Source organism: Rhyacophila brunnea, unplaced genomic scaffold (assembly GCF_057557595.1).
Source record: "Rhyacophila brunnea isolate RB1 unplaced genomic scaffold, BYU_Rbru_1.0 scaffold_5, whole genome shotgun sequence".
Classification (NCBI taxonomy): domain Eukaryota; kingdom Metazoa; phylum Arthropoda; class Insecta; order Trichoptera; family Rhyacophilidae; genus Rhyacophila; species Rhyacophila brunnea.
This window is the reverse complement of record NW_028233170.1, coordinates 2,453,752-2,460,681: the sequence shown is the minus strand read 5'-3', so window position 1 is coordinate 2,460,681 and position 6,930 is coordinate 2,453,752.

Below are 6,930 nucleotides of genomic sequence, written 5' to 3'. Positions count from 1 at the left end.
TACGAATATAATAAACATAACATTAAAAGGACGCATGTTGATTTTTTATGACAAATTGTATTTCGTTTGGCTCGCGTCATTTGCACAATCCGCGCATCGCCTAGTCACGATCTTTTTAGACCATGCCTCAGCTGAAGTATACCCTTAACGTTTAGATTTTTGACTAATTTTTATTTTATTTTTATAAAAATACTAGCTGAAGTACCCGGCTTCGCACAGGGTCGCTTCGTGGTTATATTTATCTTAGATATTTAAAAAATAATAAGAGGTAATTATTTCTTTAATACTTATATCTGTGTAATACAATATGGCAATATGAAAATAATTCTAATAGGAGTAAAGGTCAAACAAAAGAACACTAAATTAAAATCGAATCCAAAATATGAAAACGTTAGTAATGTTATTAATATGTAGTAAAAAAAATCAAAATTGGATGGAACAAACAAACAACAAACTTTGTATTTTATATAATACTAATTTAGAAACCTTCGCAGGTATGCGCACAACAACTGACAAAAGTTTCATCGCAATCGGATGAATGGTATAAGAACGCATACGAATAGACGAAGATAGAATAGAAGAAAAAGAAGAAGAAAATGGTTGTATCAATTCAGTAACCTTTCCGGGCATGAGCACAACACTTGATCAAAATTTTATTGCAATCGGATGAATGGTATAGGAACGCATACGAATAAAAGAAGAAGAAGATGGTTGTACTAATTCAGAAACCTTTGCGGGCGTGCGCACAACAACTGGTCAAAATGTCATCACAATCGGATGAATGGTATAAGAACGCATACGAATAGAAGAAGATAAAATAGAAGAAAAAAAAGAAGAAAATAGTTGTATCAATTCAGAAACCTTTGCGGGCGTGAGCACAACACTTGATCAAAATTTCATTGCAATCGGATGAATGGTATAGGAACGCATACGAATAGAAGAAGAAGAAGATGGTTGAACTAATTCAGAAACCTTCGCGGGTGTTGGCACATTTACTGACGAAAATATTATTGCAATCGGATGAATGGAATAGGAACGTATACGAATAGAAGAATATAGAATAGAAGAAGAAGATGGCTGTACTAATTCAGAAACCTTTGCGGGTGTTACCACAACAACTGACGAAGGTTTCATCGCAATCGGATGAATGGTATAGGAACCATACAAATAAAATATGATATAATGAATAAGAAGATGAAGATTTTTATAATTCAGAAACCTTCGCGGGTGTGCATACAACCACTTATCAAAATTTCATCGCAATCGGATAAATGGTATAGGAACGCATACGGGACAGACATTCATGTTTATATATAAGATATAGCCTATACTCTTCGCAATCGGATGAACGGTATGGCAGCGCATAAAATACGAACAAACAAACAAACAAATATTGATTTTTGTATATTAGATAAATGTGTAACTTGAATATTAGACGTGACAACATTTTTTGTTGAAACTTCTTTTAGATTAAGCGGCTTGGGCTTTCCTTGTTTTCCTAGTTTTACATAGGTAAATACTATTTTTGTAGGCATAAAATAATGCGTGTCCGGAAACTTGTACGTATGCAGTTCGCCGTATCACACTTCACCGTGAAATGTTGTATCGGAAATATATGGTCGTATATTAAAGACCACCCAACGTCTTTGGGTCGCATAGTACTGACATAATAATTCATGTCTAAATAAAACACGGTTCTTATCGATTTACACTTTACAGGAATCCAGCAGCAAACAAATTTTGAAAATTGCCGATATACTGGATTATTTGTTAGGTTAGGTTAGGGTTTCATTCTTGAATTCATGATTTTACCAAAATCATCTATGAAAATTGAATCAATATTCACATTGAATCCAATAAAATTGGAGACCATATAGTATACGGTCATCTCTTTCCAAAAAGAAAGCTCATGGTGAACTGTGCCACGGTGAAATTTTTTACGTACAATTTACATGTAACCAAAATACTAGGTCCTTCTTTGCGTTCACTTTCATTCATTTAGGCTCTATTTCTCTACAAGAAGTTTTCAACATTTTTTGACGAAACTAATAAAGTTCTAAAAACCATTTCTTTTATTCAACGAATAATTCATAAGATTTTGAGAAGGTAACATTCTATATATTGAGCATACATAACTTAAAAACACCTCAGATATATATCTACCCAATAGAAAAAAATCATATTTGAAAAAAAAAGCCCCGTCGAGCATCGTATTTTATTTTCAAATATGATTTATTCTAGTGGGTATATATATGAGGGGTCTAGGATGATTTGGCGCCGGGACAACTGGACGCCACCCAATTCGAAATTAAATAGACGTTAGGCACTTAAAGGTACTGTTAAAAAATATTTAATATTATTATTTATATTTAAATTATTATATTATGATTTAAAAGTTAATGAGAATTTAAATATGCACACGTAAATAATGATTTAATCGCGCATATGTTTAAGTTCCAACGAAAAAAGAGTTTTTTATTTTATATAGGCATGGTAATTCTCAATCCTGCGATAAAAAAAACATTATGTTTAGAGTGAAATGAATTAAAACCACTAGGTAGTAGATAGAAAATGATTAAAATTCCTCGTCTACGTTCTGTATACGTGTCTACGACAGTGCGGCGTCCAATTGTCTTGGCGTCCAGTTGTCCCATTCCCATATCTGAGGTATTTTCAGGTAATGTAATATGTTTAATAAAGTACTAATTTCAAATTGCTATCCTGTAAAGTTACAAATTATTGTCACTTAGCTTAGCAAACTCGTTATAAGTTGTAATATATTTTTCCAGTATAATAGATACCTTTTGCAATAATGGAATAAAAATTATTGAACCAACGATGCGTTATAATTTATAAATATATGAAAAGTGATGCTGCGATCGCGTGGAGTTCCGCTGTGGAAATCCCTAAACGCACGGGGATAGAGGGGAGGTTCCCGGAGGGATGCGAAGGGCGCACTAGGGCGGGAGAGGGTGGGAGAGGGTGGGAGAGAGGGCTGTGCGAAGTGTGGCGCGTGGGCGGCAGAAAAAGCTCGGGCGGGGTCGGGAGCTTGCCTTTAGTTGGGGATGTTTCTCGACCAGACTAAGCGTGCAGTATGTGCAAACTAGAACCTAGAAATGATTTATCGTCATCAGGAGAGCAACATTGAATTGAATGGCACCACCAAACCACACCCGGTCTTAATAGGGGGTATCACGAAATCCTACATTTAGTGTGAAGCATCATTTTTTCATGACTGCATGCTTTATGAGCACTTACCCAAGACTAAGGTCACCATGCACTCAAATGTGCTTTGACTGAATTTACATGACTTAAGTTGAGGTACCCATGGGAGAGATGAGCACGTAGAGGCAATATTGAAAAATGTAGTAAGTAACAAATTAAAGCTAATACAAAACTGACGAACATTCTAAATGAAGAGATCTTCACGTTGGCAGTATGACGCCGCAAATTTTCTAAATGCAATAAAATTGGCCTTTGCAGCGACCAAGTTGGACGGTCTGATGGACACAACAGCTGGTTGAACCGACTTGAGTAGACATTCCCAAATGATGTGGTTTGCATCCTGTATTTCTCCGCCACATGGACATGTTGAAAGGGTAACAAGACCAAGATTAAAGAGCCTGCCAGCGAAGCCACCATATCCAGTCAAGAATTGACTGGTGTAATGATCTGGAGTCAAAGCGGTTATCTCCATTCACCATATGGACAAGTGGAGAAAGTTTACCATAATATAACATGATAATGAGAGTTGTCTTTTTACCAATACCATCAGTGTGGTCGCAATAGTAGTTTGAGGCCAATACATTGTTATTCAATTCGAAATTTATCAATTCTGGTATTCACGCCAACTTCCTGCTCCTCTAGGAGAAGGCATTCGAAGAAAAGGAAGAACTACCTCTTCATCCAGCTCTTAAGGTAGTATTTTGTTTGTTAAATTAAAATTATGAATAGTCGTGTCTGGATAGATATTTTTCGTCTTTACAAACTGCAAATAGTTACAGCTGATATTAATGGCGTGCCCTACATTTTTATGGAAAGGGTATTAATATAATTTAATAATATGTTAACTGATATAGAGTAAGACCAAGGCATCATTCTTAATAATTAAGCAACTTGGCGATAAAAAATTTTAAAAAAATACCAACAATAGCTGTAGCACATAAAATTATAAATTTCGTATTCAATATCTTTGACTTATTTTCAATATCATAGTTTTTCTAGTAGGTATATGTAGGGATTGCAAAATCTAATGGAAATACTAATACCGGTTTTTCCTATTGATAAATATTGATTAATAATAAAATGCCTAATTCTTGTCAAATTAGGGATCACAGAGATTATCAATATAATTTTTTATCGTAAATATTTCACTATAATAATATCGACATAAATTTTACTAATGTTTTATAAATGCTTTTAAAAATTAATGAATATAAAAAATCTTAACACCACTTCACATGGTCGTACTTAAATATGACTATATTCTAAAACATTAGAGCGAGAGGTTTAGAAGAATACTATTTTATGTAATAAAAATACTTTATGCAGTCATCAAATATGTTTAAAATAAATATAAATGATAATAAGGCTTCAAAATTATATAAATAGATTATCTACAACGTTTAAGGAATGTCCAGGATCATACTTTGAAAATAGCATATAACCTCCATTTTGACCTACCTGTCCCCCCTGAAATGCACACAAGATTCAAGAAGTAGTTTAATATAGTGAGTTATTTGATCCATAAGCATGTAGGTGCCCTTCTTCAAATGCTTATATAAGTCCTGTCTGAGACAAATGTGCAAGCTATAGGACTGGTGTAGGTGACTTAAAATTCTGTCTACTTATGTATTTTACAACGTTTTTCTTAGCTCGTATTTTTATTTGTCCGGTGGTTCTTTGTCCGGTACAAAACTTACAATCGATTTTTAACTAACTTCTCGACTAGCTAGACATTTGAAACTTTTAGAATATATCAGAACACGATGCCAATGCATTTTTTAAATACTTTTAGCCATCTTTAAGTAGAGTTGAATTAATTTTCAGTTAATTCTGTTTTTTATGAAAAGTTATTTTGACACCATTATTGGTTGCTAGGGTCTGGGGTCCTAGCAACTAAATTATTAATATATACGTGTGTCACTATGGAAATCAAAATGACATTTCAGTATTATTTCTATCAAGTACAATTTTTTTTGATCGTTTAAGCTAGTCAAGTCAAGTTTATATGATTCAACAGAAAATCTAAAAACGTTGTATATAAAAAGTTCTTTTTACTTTGTACTTATTTTATAATAAGAAGGGGTGTTACAATCAATTGAATCAATGGTTGTTTAGATTTAAAAAACAGTATAATATTACATTATTATTGTTTTATTCAATACTGAATATACCTACGTAAAGTTTAAGAATATTGGAATCTTTATTATAGAAAAAAGACAAATTTAAAAAGCCTCTGAAACAAAACATATTTGAATATAAACGCTGATAATCAAATTTGAGTATCATCATGTTTGTAATGGCATTTACCTTGATTAAACAGAAACCATATTGCTTCCTGATTAGTGAAATTTGGAGTACCTTGGGCTTAACGTAAATATAAGAAATAAATTGCCATCGATGAGTTCTAGAGATGAAATAACTCATCCGAAAATTTAAAGATCTGAGTTCGAGTTCCACTTTTCCAATTTTTGCTAACGTGTATATTTTTTTGAAATAGTGGTTTTTTAATATTAAGTACATTATTTTGTTACAGACTTTAATAAGAGTCAAACATACACATTCACATCGATAGACTTCACCGTTGAAGACATGTGACCGAAAATATAATGTTATCTTAAGATTTTTTTCGTGTATGTAGGTAGGTATAACTTATAAGGTACCTAACGAAGAGAACGCACCATGGTTATTTCAACTGGCTCGGTATCAAGAGAGTATAAACCGGAATCACCTAAAGCGTCATAGATGCAGGTATATGGTACAACTAGAGTTGGCTATTTCCCGAGAAAATCTCAATCTCGAGATTCGGGATTTCCCAAAATGATGAAATTTTAAATTCTTGAGATTCGGGATTTCCAGAAAATAATTCTCGAGAATTATCGAGATATCGATAAATTTAAGAAAACATGTAAAAATCCTAAAATCAGTGTAAAAACAGACAAATTCCAAAAAAATATGATTTTTTTTATTTATGTAAGAAGACAAACAAAAGAGAAGTAGGAAAACAAAAATAATTCAAAACATTACATTACATTACAAAATAGAATTTAAAAAAATACAGACTGTCAATCGCCGCGTCTGACAATCGCGTACGCTTTTGATACACAAAGTTCCGTGATGTTACAAAAATTTATCCTCATTTTGAGTCGACGTTGGCTTAATTGTGTTAAATGCCCCGATCAGTCTCTGAACGTTTTGTGTTTTCTGTCCTTTCATATAGAAAATCGTTTTTTCAATTAATATTTGATAATAAAGAAACCTCGAATCCCGAGAAAAGATTCTCGAGATCCGGGATTTCCCGAAATGTTAAAATTTTCGATTCTCGAGATTCGGGATGGAAAATCTCGAAAATTTCTCGAGATTTCCCGAAACCCAACTCTAGGTACAACTACGGGATACTGGCATGGATCTATCTGAGAATAAACATAAGGACATGCAACTGATAGGGATTTCTAAACGAGCTGCGTGGTGTCCATAATAATTATGCTCTGGCTTGGGATTTAGAACTATAGATAGGTATACCATCATAAATCGTCAGGTGTGCGAATTTAGAACTAAACTCATCGTACCTATTATAAAAAGTATTGAATGATAAATGTCAAATTTTAGCATGTGGCGCCCTCACTCAGCAGACAACGTATACCGGTGGTACTATAGAGACATTGATTCAGAGCTTTCGACAGTATATATTTTTAGCTATCTTATTTA